Genomic DNA, 17,430 nt, shown 5'->3' on the forward strand with positions numbered 1-17,430 from the left:
TTGTTGAAATGGCAACAAAGGATTTAGAGTATTGTATAAACTTAGCTGATAAAACAGTGGCAGAGTTTGACGGGATTGACTCCAATTTTGTTTTTTGGGGTTTTAAGTTTTTTTTTTAAGATTTCATTTATTTATTTGACAGAGAGAGACACAGCGAGAGAGGGAGCACAAGCAGGGGGAGCAGGAGAAGGAGAAGCAGTCTTCCTGCGGAGCAGGGAGCCCGATGCGGGGCTCGATCCCAGGACCCTGGGATCATGACCTGAGCCGAAGGCAGACACTTAATAACTGAGCCACCCAGGCGCCCCTTAAGTTTTTTTTTTTTAAAGGTTTTATTTATTTATTTATTTGACAGAGAGAAAGAGTACAAGCAGGCAGAGCAGCAGAGGGAGGGAGAGAAGCATGCTCCCCACTGAGCAGGGAGCCTAATGTGGGGCTCGATCCCAGGACCCTGGGATCATTACCTGAGCCGAAGGTAGACGCTTAAACAACTGAGCCACCCAGGTGCGCCTTGACTCCAATTTTGAAAGAAGTTCTACTGTGGATAAAATGCTTATCAGACAGCATCACATGCTGCAGAGAAATCATTTGTGAAAGGAAGAGCCAACTGATGTGGCAAACTTCATTGCCTCAGCCAACCCAAACTTCAACAACCACCATCTGATCTATCAGCAGCCCTCAACTTTGAAATAAAACCCTCCACCAGTAAAAAGATTATGACTTGCTGAAAGCTCAGGTGATGATTAGATTCTTTTGACAAAATATTTTAAAATTAACGGTATGTACATTTTTAAAGACATAACACTATTGCATACTTAATAGACTACAGTGCAGCATAAACATAACTTTTATATGCACCAGGAAACCAAAAAATTCATTTGACTTGTTTTATAGCGGTATTTGCTTTATTGTGGTGGTCTGGAACTGAACCCTCAATTTCTCTGAGGTGTGCCTGTATATGTACATCCTATTGATTCTGTTTCTCTGGAGAAGTTTCACTAAAACGGAAGATAAAGGCAGAAAATAGGGAAAATTCTTCTGAACATTTCTGTAGTTTTAATTATCAAGGGAAACAAGGTTTTCAGTTACCTAAGACTACCAATGACTGAGCAGATACTAAGAGAGGTATATGTGGATATCTGGGCCTATAAGATCCTATAGAGATGTCAGTATTCTTTTTTCTTTTTCTTTTTTCTTGAAGTATAATTGACATACAATATCATATTAGTTTCAGGTGTACACCATAGTGGTTTGATAGTTTAAACATTACAAATTGATCCTCACATCTGGTTACCATCTGTCACCATACTAAGTTATTACAATATTATTGACTATATTCCCTATGCTGTATTCTTCATCCTCATGACTTATTTTATAGCTGGAAGGGAGCATGACACCCCCAACTTTGTTCTTCTTTCTCAAGTTTGCTTTTGCTATTTGAGATATCAGTAGTTTTTTTTTAATTAATTTATTTGTCAGAGCGAGTGAGTGCACAAGCAGAGAGAGCGGCAGGCAGAGGGAGAAGCAGGCTCTCTGCTGAGCAGGGAGCCCCATGCGGGACTCAATCCCAGGACTCTGGGATCATGACCTGAGCCGAAGGCAGATGCTTAACCGACTGAGCCACCTAGGCAGTCCCGGGATGTCAGTAGTCTTAACATCATTCCCTATTCTTTTCCATGTCTCCCTCTTGGTTTTGAAATATTCTGTCCACAAACATTTATTGAGTGCCAGTATGTTCCAGGTACTGTGTTAGGGGCTGAGGATAAAATGGTGAGAAAGTCTCCTATCAAGAAGTGTGCCATCTGGTGTGAAAGACAGGATATAAACAAATGAATTCAGGGACAGTGGGGGCACAAAGATGGGAGAGGCCAAGGAAGAGTGCAAAGGAGGAAGTAATGCTTGAGCACACCACTAAAGGACAAATGTGAGCTCAACATTTGTGTTGAGAGAGACAAGGACAAAAAGGGGGAGGACCAGGTCATTCCAGACAGATAGAATAATGTGAAAGAAAAACTAAAATATATTGAGTGCTTGCTAGATGCCAGATACTAAATGTTTTGTGTGTATTAACTGATTTATTTATTTTAAAAGATTTTATTTATTTATTTGAGAGAGAGAGAGAGAGAGAGAGAGAGACAGCCAGCAGGGGGAGGGGCAGATGGAGAGGGAAAGGCAGAGAATCTCAAGCAGACCCGGTGCTGAGCACGGAGCCTGACGTGGGGCTCAATCCCACAACCCTGAGATCATGACCCGAGGTGAAACCAAGAGTCGGACACCCAACCAACTGAGCCACCCAGGCACCCCTGTTTTAACTGATTTAGTAGTCTCATTCTACCCTATGAGGTAATATTATCCTTATCGCAATTTTATAGAAGAGGAAATAGGCAAAGAAGTTACACAAATTTAAAAAGTTCTGTAGCTAAGATTCAAATCCAGGCAGTCTGGCTTCAGTATTCATTTTGTTTTGTTTTGTTTTGTTTTAAATTTCCAGCTCTGTGCTACTCTGTCTTCTTCAGTCATGCAGCAGTGCATGGAATTGTTAAATCTTAAAGCCAGACGGGCCCTTAGATAATCTATTAGGTGGTTCTTGCACAAGAAAATTATACATTAGGATTACTAGGGAGGTTTTTAAAAATACCAGTGCCTAGCATTGCCTCCCCCTCTGCCCCAAGCCACACAGGAGAAACCACAACTCTGCCCCGCACCCCTTTTTATTTTTATTTATTTGAGAGAGAGAATGAGATAGAGAGAGAGCATGAGAGGGGGGAGGGTTAGAGGGAGAAGCAGACTCCCTGACGAGCAGGGAGCCCGATGCGGGACTCGATCCTGGGACTCCAGGATCATGACCTGAGCTGAGGCAGTTGCTTAACCAACTGAGGCACCCAGGCGCCCCCCCACCCCTTTTTAAAACTTAAAACTTGTAAAATATGCATAACACAAAAATTACCATATTAGCCTTGTTTAAGTTATAATTCAACGCCATTAATTACATTCACAATGTTGTACAACCGTCGCTACTATTTCCAAACCATTTTCCTTACCCCAAACAGAAACTCTGTAACTATTAAGCATAATTCCCCATTTCCTCTCCTCCCAGTACCTGGTAAGTTCTAATCTATTTCCTCTTTTTATGAATTTGCCTATTCTAAATACCTCATTTAAGTGGAATTATACAATAGCTGTCCTTTTGTGTCTGGCTTATTTAATTAGCAAAATGCCTTCAAGGTTTGTCCATGTTGTAGTAGTATATATTGGAACTTCATTCGTTTTTATGGCTGAATAATATTTGATTGTATGAATATACCACATTTTCTTTATTCATTCATCTGTTGAGGCACATAGGTTGTCCTTCCCTACTCCCAACCCCTGCCCACCAAACACACACTGGAGGAACCACTACTTTTTCTTTAGAGAGGGGTAGAGAGAGCGAGAAAGAAAGGAGGAGGGGGCAGAGTGAGAGGGACAGAGAGAATCCCAAGCAGGTTTCATACCCAGCATGGAGCATGATGTAGGGCTCATCTCACAACCCTGAGCCTGGGCTGAAATCAAGATTTGGACGCTTAACCAACTGAGCCACCCAGGCACCCCAGGAACCACTGCTTTCTAAAACTTAATGCTGGGGGCGGAGCAAGATGGCGCAGGAGTAGGAGACCTGGATTTCGTCTGGTCTCAGGAATTCAGCTGAATGGGGATCAAACCATTCTGAACACCTACGAACTTAACAGGAAATCGAAGAGGAGAGTAGCAACAACTCTCTGAACAGAGAAGCAACCACTTACTGGAAGGTAGGACGTGCGGAGAAGTGAATCCGAGGCGATATTCGGGAGGATAGACGGCGGGGGAGGGGGCCTCCGTCGGCCGCTTCTGGCAAGTGATGGAGCCGCAGAGCACAAAATCGGAACTTTTAGAAGTCAGTTCCCCTGAGGGATGTCACTCCAGTGGCTAAGCGGGAGGTGGAAACCTCGCGGGACAGTGTGGACTCAGGACCCTCGGGTCACAGAAAGACCGGGGGTGCCTGAGTGCAGCAGAGCTCCCAGGTATTGTAGCGGGGAAGCCGGAGCTGAGGCGTGGGGTCTCAGCTTGGGGTGGCCATAAACTGTGATCTGTGGCCCAGTTGGGCCACTGTGCCTCCAGCAGGGACCCAACAAGCAGCAGAGCCGGGGAGACTCCCCTTCCTCCCCCAGGAGGAGCGGCGTGGGAGCGCACCGCAGGGATCTGCTGGGTTTGGAGACTCCACATGGGGTCGGGTGCCAGAGATAGAAACACTCAGTCACAGGCCGGGTGAGCACGGAGTGTGGCTGGAGACCGGAGAGACGGGAGTGATTGACTGCTTTTCTCTGGGGGCACACTGAGGAGCGGGGCCCCGAGTTCTCAGCTCCTCCAAGCAGAGAGTGGGAGGCCACCATTTTCACCCTGGTCCTCCAAAGCTGTACCGAGAGCTTGCAGGGAACAAAAGCTACTGAGAGCAAACCCGAGCAGCTTGCTTAGCCCGGACCGACAAGGGCGGGGCAATTCCGCCTCGGCGAAGACATTTGGGAACCACGGCAACAGGGCCCTCCCCCAGAAGATCAGCATGAACAGCCAGCAAGCCAAGACCAAGTTTACCCATCAAGGAGAACGGGAGAACTCCAGTGCTAGGGGAATACTGCACATAGAATTCATGGCTTTTTTACCATGATTCATTAGTTTTTCAAAGTTAATTTTTTTAACTGTTTTTTGCTTTTTTTTTGAATTCTTCTTTTTCCCTTTTCCAACCAACAACTTATTAATCCCTTTTTAAAAAAATTTTTTTATTTTTCATTTTTAGAGTCATATTTTATCCGTTCATAGCAGTTACCCTTATTTTTGGCATATATATATAAGTTCTTCTCTCTTTAAAATTTTGATATACAGTTTCTTCTAACAGATAAAAATATACCCTAAATCACTAGTGTATGGCTTTGTTCTAGTCTCCTGCCTGATCACAGTCTCTCCCATTTTTTTCTTTTCTTTTTTTTTTAAATCTTCTTTCAAACAACTTCTTATCTTATCAATTCCGTTTATAAAACCTTTTATAATTTTCATCTTTACAGTCATCTTCCATCCCTTCATTGTATCAATCCTTATTTTGTACATATATAAGTCTTTCTTCCTTTAAAATTTTAGGAGGCACTTTCTTCTAACAGACCAAAATACACCCAAAATCTAGTGTGTGGCACTGATCTATGCACTAGCCTGGTCATATTTGATCATATTCTGTTTTTTTTTTTGTTTTGTTCTGTTTTTGTTTGTTTTTATCTTTTTCTTTTTCTTTCTCTTTTTTTTTCTCTTTCTTTTTTCTTTACCCCTGGTTTCAGGTCTTTTCTGATTTCTATAGAGTATATTTGCTGGGGACGTTGTTAACCTGGTAGCATTTTGTTCTCTCATTCATCTATTCTCATCTGGACAAAATAACAAGATGAAAAAAATCACCTCAGCAAAAAGAACAAGAGGTAGTACCGTCAGCCAGGGACCTACTCAATACGGACATTAGTACGATGTCGGACCTAGAGTTCAGAATCATGACTTTAAAGATACTACCTGGGCTTGAGAAAAGCGTGGAAGTTATCAGAGAAACCCTTTCTGGAGAAATAAAAGAACTAAAATCTAACCAAGTTGAAATCAAAAAGGCTATTAATGAGGTGCAATCAAAAATGGGGGCACTAACTGCTAGGATAAATGAGGCAGAAGAGAGAATCAGCGATATAGAAGACCAAATGATGGAAAATAAAGAGGCTGAGAAAAAGAGAGATAAACAAGTACAGGATCACGAGGGCAGAATTCGAGAGATAAGCGATACGATAAGATGAAACAACATTAGAATAATTGGGATCCCAGAAGAAGAAGAAAGACAGAGAGGGGCAGAAGGTATATTGGAGCAAATTATAGCAGAGAACTTCCCTAATGTGGGGAAGGAGAAAGGCATCAAAATCCAGGAGGCACAGAGAACCCCTCTCAAAATCAATAAAAATAGGTCAACACCCAGACATCTAATAGTAAAACTTACGAGTCTCAGAGACAAAGAGAAAATCCTGAAAGCAGCTCGGGAGAAGAGATATGTAGCCTACAATGGTAGAAACATTAGATTGGCAACAGAACTATCCACAGAGACCTGGCAGGCCAGAAAGGACTGGCATGATATCTATAGAGCACTAAACGAGAAAAATATGCAGCCAAGAATACTATATCCAGCTAGTCTGTCATTGAAAATAGAAGGAGAGGTAAAAAGCTTCCAGGACAAACAAAAACTAAAGGAATTTGCAAACACAAAACCAGCCCTAAAAGAAATATTGAAAGGGGTCCTCTAAGCAAAGAGAGAGCCTAAAAGCAGCATAGATCAGAAAGGAACACAGACAATATACAGTAACAGTCACCTTACAGGCAATACAATGGCACTAAATTCCTATATTTCAATAGTTACCCTGAATGTAAATGGGCTCAATGCCCCAATCAAAAGACACAGGCTATCAGATTGGATTAAAAAACAAGACCCATTAATATGCTGTCTGCAAGAGACTCATTTTAGACCCAAAGACACCCCCAGATTGAAAGTGAGGGGGTGGAAAACCATTTACCATGCTAATGGACACCAAAAGAAAGCTGGGGTGGCAATCCTTATATCATACAAATTAGATTTTAAAACAAAGACTGTAATAAGAGATGAAGAAGGACACTATATCTTACTTAAAGGGTCTATCCAACAAGAAGATCTAACAATTGTAAATATCTATGCCTCTAACATGGGAGCAGCCACTTTTATAAGGCAATTAATAACAAAAGCAAAGAAACACATTGACAACAATACAATAATAGTGGGGGACTTTAACACCCCCCTGACTGAAATGGACAGATCATCTAAGCAAAAGATCAACAAGGAAATAAAGACTTTAAATGAAACACTGGACCAAATGGACTTCACAGACGTATTCAGAACATTCCATCCCAAAGCAACGGAATACACATTCTTCTCTAGTGCCCATGGAACATTCTCCAGAATTGATCACATCCTAGGTGACAAATCAGGTCTCAACCAGTGCCAAAAGATTGGGATCACTCCCTGCATATTTTCAGACCACAGTGCTTTGAAACTAGAACTCAATCACAAGAGGAAAGTCGGAAAGAACTCAAATATGGAGACTAAAGAGCATCCTACTAACGAATGAATGGGTCAACCAGGAAATTAAAGAAGAATTTAAAAAATTCATGGAAACCAATGAAAATGAAAACACAACTGTTCAAAATCTTTCGGATACAGCAAAGGCAGTCCTGAGAGGAAAGTATATAGCAATACAAGCCTTTCTCAAGAAACAAGAAAGGTTTCAAATACACAACCTAACCCTACACCTAAAGGAGCTAGAGAAAGAACAGCAAATAAAGCCTAAACCTAGCAGGAGAAGAGAAATAATAAAGATCAGAGCAGAAATCAATGAAATAGAAACCAAAAGAATAGTAGAACAGATCAACGAAACTAGGAGCTGGTTCTTTGAAAGAATTAACAAGATTGATAAACCCCTGGCCAGACTTACCAAAAAGAAAAGAGAAATGACCCAAATCAACAAAATCATGAATGAAAGAGGAGAGATCACAACCAACACCAAAGAAATACAAACAATTATAAGAACACATTAGAGCAACTCTATGCCAGCAAATTAGATAACCTGGAAGAAATGGGTGCATTCCTAGAGATGTATCAACTACCAAAACTGAACCAGGAAGAAATAGAAAACCTGAACAGACCTATAACCACTAAGGAAATTGAAGCAGTCATCAAAAATCTCCCAACAAACAAAAGCCCAGGGGCAGATGGCTTCCCAGGGGAATTCTATCAGACATTTAAAGAAGAATTAATACCTATTCTCCTGAAACTGTTCCAAAAAATAGAAATGGAAGGAAAACTTCCAAACTCATTTTATGAGGCCAGCATTACCTTGATCCCAAAACCAGACAAAGACCCCTTCAAAAAGGAGAATTACAGACCAATATCCTTGATGAACATGGATGCAAAAATTCTCACCAAAATACGAGCCAATAGGATCCAACAATACATTAAAAGGATTATTCACCACGATCAAGTGGGATTTATCCCTGGGCTGCAAGGTTGGTTCAACATCCACAAATCAATCAAGGTGATACAATACATTAACAAAAGAAAGAACAAGAATCATATGATCCTTTCAATAGATGCAGAAAAAGCATTTGACAAAGTACAGCATCCTTTCTTGATCAAAAGTCTTCAGAGTATAGGGATAGAGGGTACATACCTCAAGATCATAAAAGTCATCTATGAAAAACCTACAGCAAATATCATTCTCAATGGGGAAAAGCTGAGAGCTTTTCCCCTAAGGTCTGGAACGTGACAGGGATGTCCACTCTCACCACTGCTATTCAACATAGTATTAGAAGTCCTAGCCACAGCAATCAGAGAACAAAAAGAAATCAAAGGCATCCAAATCGGTAAAGAAGAAGTCAAACTCTCACTCTTTGCAGATGATAGGATACTGTATGTGGAAAACCCAAAAGACTCCACCCCAAAACTGCTAGAACTCATACAGGAATTCAGTAAAGTAGCAGGATATAAAATCAATGCACAGAAATCAGTGGCATTCCTATACACCAACAACAAGACAGAAGAGAGAGAAATCAAGGAGTCGATCCCATTTACAACTGCACCGAAAACCATAAGATACCTAGGAATAAATCTAACCAAAGAGGCAAAGAATCTGTACTCAGAAAACTATAAAAGTTTTGAAAGAAATTGAGGAAGACACAAAGAAATGGAAAAACGTTCCATGCTCATGGATTGGAAGAACCAACATTGTGAAGATGTCAGTGCTACCTATAGCAATCTACACATTCAATGCAATCCCCATCAAAATACCATCCACTTTTTTCAAAGAAATGGAACAAATAATCCTAAAATTTGTATGGAACCAGAAGAGACCCGGAATAGCCAGAGGAATATTGAAAAAGAAAAGCAAAGCTGGCGGCATCACAATTCCAGACTTCCAGCTCTATTACAAAGCTGTCATCATCAAGACAGTATGGTACTGGCACAAAAACAGACACATAGATTGATGGAACAGAATAGAGAGCCCAGAAATGGACCCTCAACTCTATGGTCAACTCATCTTTGACAAAGCAGGAAAGAATGTCCAATGGCAAAAAGACAGTCTCTTCAACAAATGGTGTTGGGAAAATTGGACAGCCACATGCAGAAGAATGAAACTGGACCATTTCCCTACACCACACACAAAAATACACTCCAAATGGTTGAAAGACCTAAACGTGAGACAGGAGTCCACCAAAATCCTAAAGGAGAACACAGGTAGCAACCTCTTTGACCTCAGCCGCAGCAACTTCTTCCTAGAAACATCGCCAAAGGCAAGGGAAGCAAGGGCAAAAATGAACTATTGGGATTTCATCAAGATAAAAAGCCTTTGCACAGCAAAAGAAACAGTCCACAAAACCAAAAGACAACCGACAGAATGGGAGAAAATATTTGCAAATGACATATCAGATAAAGGGCTAGTATCCAAAATCTATAAAGAACTCATCAAACTCAACACCCAAAGAACAAAGAATCCAATCCAGAAATGGGCAGAAGACATGAACAGACATTTTTCCAAAGAAGACATCCAAATGGCAAACAGACACATGAAAATGTGCTCAACATCGCTCGGCATCAGGGAAATCCAAATCAAAACCTCAATGAGATACCACCTCACACCAGTCAGAATGGCTAGAATTAACAAGTCAGGAAACCACAGATGTTGGCAGGGATGCGGAGAAAGGGGAACCCTCCTACACTGTTGGTGGGAATGCAAGCTGTTGCAAGCCCTCTGGAAAACAGTATGGAGGTTCCTCAAACAGTTGAAAATAGAGCTACCATATGATCCAGCAATTACACTACTGGGTATTTACCCCAAAGATACAAATGTAGGGATCCGAAGGGGTACGTGCACCCCGATGTTTATAGCAGCAATGTCCACAATAGCCAAACTGTGGAAAGAGCCAAGATGTCCATCGACAGATGAATGGATAAAGAAGAGGTGGTATATATACACAATGGAATATTATGCAGCCATAAAAAGGAATGAGATCTTGCCATTTGTAACGACATGGATGGAACTGGAGGGTGTTATGCTGAGTGAAATAAGTGAATCAGAGAAAGACATGTATCATATGACCTCGCTGATATGAGGAATTCTTAACCTCAGGAAACAAACTGAGGGTTGCTGGAGTGGTGGGGGGTGGGAGGGATGGGGTGACTGGGTGATAGACATTGGGGAGGGTATGTGCTATTAGCGCTGTGAATTGTACAAGACTGTTGAATCACAGAGCTGTACTTCTGAAACAAATAATGGAATATATGTTAAGAAAAAAAACAGAAGATAGCAGGAGGGGAAGAATGAAGGGGAGTAAGTCAGAGGGGGAGATTAACCATGAGAGACGATGGACTCTGAAAAACAAACTGAGGTTTCTAGAAGGGAGGGGTGTGGGGGGATGGGTTAGCCTGGTGATGGGTATTAAAGAGGGTACGTTCTGTGTGGAGCACTGGGTGTTATGCATAAACAATGAATCATGGAACACTACATCAAAAACTAATGATGTAATGTATGGTGATTAACATAACAATAAAAAAACCTTAATGCTGTCATACACAAAGAGATGAAATGACAAGAGGAAGCAGAGTCTGAGTAACAAGTGGCACAGGGAAAAGTCCCAGAGGAGTGAAAATGTGTACAATTAATTTGGATGGCAGGAAGTCAGGTTTTAGGGTGAGATTCTTAGTGGCAGGAGTGGTCATGTGATTGAGATTTTTCTCCTACTTCCTATACAGGTATTTTGTCAACATCACCCCCATTACCTGTCAGAGAACTTATGATTTCAGGAAAATGAAAGTAGTTTTGTCTATTCTGAAAGCAGAATGTGATTCTGACAGTGATAATGCTTCGTTTAAGGCAATGAAATAAATATTTTTTGTGAGATCATTTGCATGAGGAAGTGGTAGCTATTCCTGGGCTAGAATGTCAGAGCTCCTGTGGGGGATGGGAGTAAAGTTGAGAAGGTAAAGTAGGGAAAGAGGGAGGGGATTGGGAAGAGGTTAGGAAAGAAAAGTAGGGCGGAGAGACGAATTTAGGGTACTGTGTTACAAAGTTCTAGACAACCCCTGGAAGAAATTCTTTTCTTTCTTTTTTTTTTAACTTTTTATTTATTCATGAGAGAGAGAGAGAGAGAGAGAGGCAGAGGGAGAAGCAGGCTCCCAAGGAGCAGGGAGCCTGATGCGGGACTCGATCCCAGGACTCTGGGATCATGACCTGAGCCGAAGGCAGACGCTTAACCATCTGAGCCACCCAGGCGCTTGAACCTACTGATCTGCTCTACATTGCCTACCTGATGCCCTTCACATAGAGTGTGTTCAATAATGTCTATCAAATTAGTTTCCTAAAGTGAATACTTTCTTTTATCTCCTTTTAAGTTATTTCAGTTTAAAGTGAGGTAGGCGGGGGCGCCTGGGTGGCTCAGTCATTAAGCGTCTGCCTTTGGCTCAGATCATGATCCCAGGATCCTGGGATCGAACCCTGCATCCGGCCCCCTGCTCCGCAGGAAGCCTGCTTTTCCCTCTCCCACTAGCCCTGCTTGTGTTCCCTCTCTCGCTGTCTTTCTCTCTGTCAAATAAATTAAAAAATCTTAAAAAAAAAAATAAAGTGAGGTAGGCAGTTGGCTTTCTCCAAATTTTTAATGTTCCACCCCTCCCCAGTGCTCCCCTACTCCTAAGCCTCCTAAGGTTTCACTTCTCACAAAGCTGAGTTGGCCCATGTTTAGTGCTTAGCACATTATCTGTAAAATGTAAATATCAGGGGCGCCTGGGTGGCTCAGTCATTGGGCGTCTGCCTTTGGCTCAGGTCATGATCCCAGGGTCCCGGGGTGGAGCCCTGCATCGGGCTCCCTGCTCGGTGGGAAGCCTGCTTCTCCCTCCCCCACTACCCCTGCTTGTGTTCCCTCTCTCGCTGTGTCTCTGTCAAATGAATAAATAAAATCTTAAAAAAAAAAAAACCTAAAAAAGGACTCTTGGAGTCCAGTTCTCTCTGAAAGAAAAAAAAAAATGTAAATATCAGTATGTCTGGCTATTGATGGTATTGCTATTATTTTCTTCCATCTTCTGTTTTCACTGGAGTTTAGAGCTATTAGTTTTGCCTTTCTTTATTCTACTTGGTTTCCTATTCTTGCTTTTTATCCTATTTCTAATTGTTTCTGTTGGAGTGCTGAAAATATTGTCATGATGTCTGGCTAAATCAAGGTCTTCTTGGTCTCCTTAGTCTCTTTCTGATAGCTTATTGCAAGAATGCTTTAATCTAAGTGTTACAAAAGGGGAAATGATTATTTGCCTTATATTTTTTTTCCTAAGAGAGATGTAAATGGACTGTTCTTTGTCAAGCAATAATCTGATGCAGGATGAGTGATGTTTTTATTGGAAGTTCTGCCATTACATGTGGTATATATGTCCTAAGTAATACATCTGACTTAGAATGATTCTGTCCATAATTTGCTCTGAAATTTCATTTTATATTTTTATAGAGGTCATATTCAGTTGGCTTACCATAGGAGACTACTAGACTGTATGTCTTCTCTTTTATTATTTATTTTTCTGTCAAATTTGCCTATGATGGGTTCCTATATATATATAATCTAAGTATTGGATTGAAGTACCCTTAGCTTTTCCTGTAGCCCCACTTTTATATCTTCGTCAACTGTTCAGTTTCATGATTTGATTATATACTTGGTTCATTTTGGTTATTTGCCACTTAGATGCAGCATGAATATTATCACACCTTCTAAGAGAGGCAAGCATTTAATTCCTCATGATAAATTCTTCACTTCCTAAGTGTGCCTGATACAAGATAGGACATGTCCTTTACCTCCTACTCTGTTATTTCTCACTTATTATCAATATTCCTGTCTTTCAAACTCTATTAGTTTACTTAAGAAGTGATTTTCTAGTTAGAGAGGTGAGAGTTTAGAGGTAAGTTCTTTTTCCTCTAAAGCAGGGTGCCTTTACACAAAGATACAGGCTCAAAGAGTATTAATAAAGTACAAGCAAACTTAAATGCTGCCTTTAGTCCTTCCTGATCTTTAGGAGTTGCAGTGGGGAAAAGAGGAAAAATCCCTATTCAAAGAGGAGTGTCAAGGGTTATGCCAGCCAGGGCTTAGCCTAAAGATGGGTAGAATCATGCTGATAGCCTTTGGTGCATTAGAATGTGGGCCCCTTTTCATCAACTTGTAGGGAAGAATGACTTCTCTCAGCAGGTCTCAGGAGGTATATTTAACAGTACAGAACCTGTGCATGTCCTGATGTCTCATGATATCCTGGAAAGGTGGTTGTTGTGTCCTCCCTTTTAGGTGATCAATTAGGTGAAGTCTTTTCATTTTCACTCAGGGACAAGACTGTCCAAGCAAATTGGGGTAATAAGGTATCTTAGGGCTAGACTGCTCGGGTATAAGGTAGTAACCTATCAGTTCTTTATATTTATTTAAAAGCCAATTTTATTTATACATTTTAAGTATCACATTAGTATGTACATTTAAACCACTATATTATAATCAAATTGTAGTAGCCAGATTTATAGCAAAGACTTCTTTTTTAAAAAAAGATTTTATTTTTTTATTTGAGAGAGAGAGAGAGAGAGAGAGAGAGAGAGAGAGAGCACCAGTGGGGGGGAGGGGCAGAAGGAGAGGGACAAGCAGACTCCCCAATGAGTTGGGAGCCCGATGCAGGGCTCAATTCCAGGACCCTGAGATCATGACCTGAGCTGAAGTCAGATGCCTAACCAACTGAGCCACCCAGTCACTCCTATAGCTAAGACTTTTCACCACTCTAGGGATCATTCTGGTAACTAAAGGAAGAAATTCACTATCAAGTAGCATTTGCTTTAGGTATCATGAGGGGATTGTCCCACGGATTCCTACCAAGACAGTAGGCTAGTCAGTGTTAAGTTTCTCAGCCTTAGGAGAGAATTGATCATGGGCCTCGTGTTGTAGAATGTAGCTTAGGAAACAGTGCCTCTTTTGGACAAAAATATCCTTCCTTTTCAGGCTTGCCACACTGAATTGTCTCCATTGTTCAAGGAGACACCAAATTATGTGTCCTTTTAATCCATTTGTGTTGAGCATTTCAGGTTGATACATTTGTAGCCAGGCAGGCTGGTCCTCTGGTCCTATTGTTTCATATTCCCTCTACTCAGCAGAGTTGTTCTACATACCTGAAATATACACTTCTGCCTTGGAGGGCACCTTCTCACTAAATCTTTGTTAGAGGAGCTTGGAGCCGTGAGATTAGTTCAGACCCTTTGTCTCTGTGAGGAAGAAGTAGAATTGGCACATTGGTCCGAACAACTCTGAACAGGGAGGAAGAAGTAGAATTGGCACATTGGTCCGAACAACTCTGAACAGGGGGTAGAAAGTTGTGGTCACAGAACTGCACAGTGGTCTTGCGTGGGATTTATCAAAATACTAAAAGTGTGAAATCATTAAAAAGACAAACTGATTTTGAAGAGAGCTGAATCAAAGGATCCCAATAATTACCATTTAAAACTCTCTTAAAATAGACACGATTATTACTCTCGTTGGTGGCAGAGCCAGAACTCAAAACCAACATTTCTGACTTTTAAATTTATTTTCTCTAGAAAAAAATTTTTTTCTCTTCTATGTTTGATAAATTGTTACATATGCATACAGTTACTTCAGGTATCCTTTTCACCTGGAAACTTGCTAAGACTCCCCCATGTTTGGGTTAGATGCCCTTTGTATGTGCTCCAGCAGCTCCTTGAATTTCATGTAGCTTGCATTATAAACTTACTAAGTTTAAAATTTTGACTTTGTCTCTTCCATAGTTTGTGAGCCCTAAGCGTGCAGGGACCATGCCTGTTTTATCTTCATATTTATAGAGCCTAGCATGGTGCCAATTAATATATATTGAAATGAACATACGTTGACTTACATGTGCAAAAATATAAGAACTAGTTAGGATTTCAGATTCTGTTTAAGAACTGTATTCATGAAACCTTAAATTAAATGAAAACTAGAGAGACTGAAGAAGATTTTTATGTATCTCTTTAGTATAAGATTATTATTATTATTTTTAAAGATTTTATTTATTTATTTGACAGAGAGACACAGTGAGAGAGGGAACACAAGCAGGAGGAGTGGGAGAGGGAGAAGCAGGCTTCCCGCTGAGCAGGGAGCCCGATGCAGGGCCTGATCCCAGGACCCTGGGACCATGACCTGAGCCGAAGGCAGACGCCTAACGACTGAGCCACCCAGGCGCCCCAGTATAAGATTATTTTTGAATTGGTGGGACACAATATAATATTAATAGTGTTTAGAAATACCTGGAATATATCTGTCATAGACTAATCCATTGACAGAAAAGAACAGAAATTGCACAGTGCAAATAGTAGTTTAAAGTATGCAGTTGGACTAGGATTAAATACACTAATGTATGCCTAACAGGATGTAGAATAAAACTTTTCTCTTACTTTGAAATGAGCATCCATGATCCTAAAATGAAGAGCAAAATGTTCTCCTTTCCTTTCCATTCTCCTTTCCCCTTCCTTTCCCTTCCCTTTCCTTTCCTTCCTGCCCTCCTTCCTTCCCCCCTTCCTCCTTCTTCCCTTCCCTTCCCTCCTTCCTTCCTTTCTTTTTTATCAGGTAGGCTCCATGCCCAGTGTGGAGCCCAACACAGGGCTTGAACTCATGACCCTGAGATGGAGACCCGAGTAGAGATCACTTAACTGACTGAGCTACCCTGGTGCCCCAAAATGTTCCACTTTCTAAAGCCCATCAATTAGGGCCAGAAATAAGAGGACTTTCACTTTAACTATCACTGAGATCACTATTCCTTCCCTTTCCTTAAAATACTGGGGAGCACAGTGGGGTATTCTAGTTATCTACTGTAGGTAACAAATCACTCTAAAGCTGAGTAGCTTAAAACAACAATCATTTTATTATCTATCATAGTTTCTGTAGATTAGGAATTTGGGAAGGACTTGGTGGGGAGATTCTGACTCAGGGTCTCTTATATACTTGAAGTCAGATGGGTGGCTACAGTTGGAGCAGCTGGAGGGGTTTGGCCAAGAATTTCTCTCTCTTTATGTAGTCTCAGGACTACATAAGGGCTACCATGTGGTTTCTCTACATGGGCTAGTATGAGCTGCTTCATACCTTGGTAGCCTCAGAGCAGTCAGACTGCTTATCTGTTGGCTTAGAGCTCCAAGCAAAAGTATTGCAGCTAGGAAGGCATAGCTATATCACTTTTTATGACCTAGCCTCCCTCTCACATCAGGGATTTATGCACTAGGGGGGCCCTACAAAATTTACCCAAGATAGCCTGCATTCGGATACCTACAACCTAGAGAGTATCAGTGATCTATCAGAGTTAAGAGAAACAAAGACAACAATGAAGGAGTGATTTCCAACATGTTAATCAGAGTGAGGTCCAGAACCACTAAGAGATTTATTACAAGGAATTGGCTAATATAATTGTGGGGGCTAGATAAAAGAGTCTGAAGTCTTTAGGGCAGGCAACCAGGAAGAGAAGATCAAGAGCATGTTGGAACCCCGTAAGCACAGGCTGAAGCTTGTTGCCCACAAGCAGTAAGGAGAAGATCATGAGCAGGCTGGAACTCCAAGGGCATCAACTGTTTGGAATCTCCAAGCTCAAGAAAGGCCTAAGCCCTCTTTTATTTTTATTTTTTTAAGATTTTTAAAATTAATTAATTAATTTATTTATTTCATTTAAAAAAATTTATTTATTTGACAGAGAGAGACAGCAGTAGAGGGAACACAAATAGGGGGATTGGGAGAGGGAGAAGCAGGCTTCCCGCCGAGCAGGGAGCCCGATGTGGGGCTCGATCCCAGGACCCTGGGATCATGACCTGAGCTGAAGGCAGACGCTTAACGACTGAGCCACCCAGGTGCCCCAAGATTTTATTTATTTATTTGACAGAGAGAGACACAGCAAGCGAGGGAACACAAGCAGGGGGAGAGGGAGAGGGAGAAGGAGAGGGAGAGGGAGAAGCAGACTTCCCGCTGAGCAGGAAGCCCCATGCAGGGCTCTATCCCAGGACCCTGGGACCATGACCTGAGCTTAAAGACTGAGTCACCCTGGTGCCCCAGGCCTAAGCCCTCTTTCAAAGGGCTTACCCAATCAGATCAGGCCCATACAGAATAGACTTTCTTTTGATTAACTTGAAGCCAACTGATTAGGGACTTTTTTTTTTGAGAGAGAGAGAGAGGGCATGTGTGAGTGGTGGGGGTTAGGGGGTGGGGCAGAGGGAGCAGGAGAGAGAATCTTAAGTAGGCTCCATGCCCAGTGTAGAGCTGGACGCGGGCTCAATCTCATGACTCTGAGGTCAT

General features: G+C 41.5%; 1 protein-coding gene across 2 annotated transcripts in view; it reads left to right on the forward strand.

Moving 5' to 3' along the window:
- Window positions 1–17,430, forward strand: part of SLC35G2 (solute carrier family 35 member G2) — a 47,782-nt gene that overhangs the window by 24,022 nt on the left and 6,330 nt on the right. The window lies entirely within an intron of this gene.

Source organism: Zalophus californianus, chromosome 1, assembly GCF_009762305.2.
Source record: "Zalophus californianus isolate mZalCal1 chromosome 1, mZalCal1.pri.v2, whole genome shotgun sequence".
NCBI classification, from domain to species: Eukaryota; Metazoa; Chordata; class Mammalia; order Carnivora; family Otariidae; genus Zalophus; species Zalophus californianus.